The 819-nt window shown below is 36.3% G+C and overlaps 1 non-coding gene across 1 annotated transcript; it reads right to left on the reverse strand.

Annotated features, from left to right (window-relative positions):
* Window positions 1-712: 712 nt before the first annotated feature.
* LOC128281476 (small nucleolar RNA R71) lies at window positions 713-819 on the reverse strand. Its single transcript, XR_008271690.1, has one exon. It is a non-coding gene; the product is annotated as a small nucleolar RNA R71 (small nucleolar RNA).

The raw sequence follows: 819 nt of genomic DNA on the forward strand, positions 1-819 counted from the left end.
CACGACTATGTACACTTGCACATTTTTATCGTTTCATGTTTTTGACGTCATTGTCGAGGTTTGTGTTTAAAGACATTGTCTGTGAAATTATTATTTTACAAGTTGGTTTTAATTTTTTGTTGAATTTTAATTTAGTTACTTTTGTTTATTTGATGTCTTTGTAAGTATTGACCGTATCATTGACTTACTCCCAATAGATCCTGAAACCAAAAGAACACTTAGACAAATGAGAAGATAAGCAGCTCAAAAACAAACTGAATGAATGAATATTGAGAATTAGAATCGAGATCAAGGAAATGAAACTGCAAATGCTCAAAATTTGATCCCTATTTTTAATGACAGAGACCAAGCCTTAAGATAGAGTGTCTTGCCACTTTTCCATAAACTTAATCCAGGTACCGTTAAACCCAAGATCGAGGCACCACAGTTTTAGTTTAAGCCTGTTATGTTCTAGATGCTTCAAACAGTGGGCCAGTTGAGTAGGATGCCTACTGAGGATTCCCACCTTTACCTTCAATTGTTTATGGAGATGAGTGACTCTTTCAAGCTAGCCGGAGTTACCGAAGTTGCATTACGGTTGAATCTATTCCCATATTCACTAAGGGACAAAGCAAGAGCTTGGCTAAATTCACTACCACCTGGTTTAATTTCTACATGGCAACAATTGGCATAACACTTCCTAATAAAGTGTTTTCCATCTAGAAAGAGTGTTAAGTTGTGAAATGAGACCACTACCTTCTAACAAATGGATGATGAATCCTTGTATGAGGCGTGGGAGAGATTCAAAGAGTTCCTACAAAAATGCCCTTATCATGGAAT

The sequence above is a fragment of the Gossypium arboreum genome, chromosome 1, assembly GCF_025698485.1.
Source record: "Gossypium arboreum isolate Shixiya-1 chromosome 1, ASM2569848v2, whole genome shotgun sequence".
Lineage (NCBI taxonomy): Eukaryota > Viridiplantae > Streptophyta > Magnoliopsida > Malvales > Malvaceae > Gossypium > Gossypium arboreum.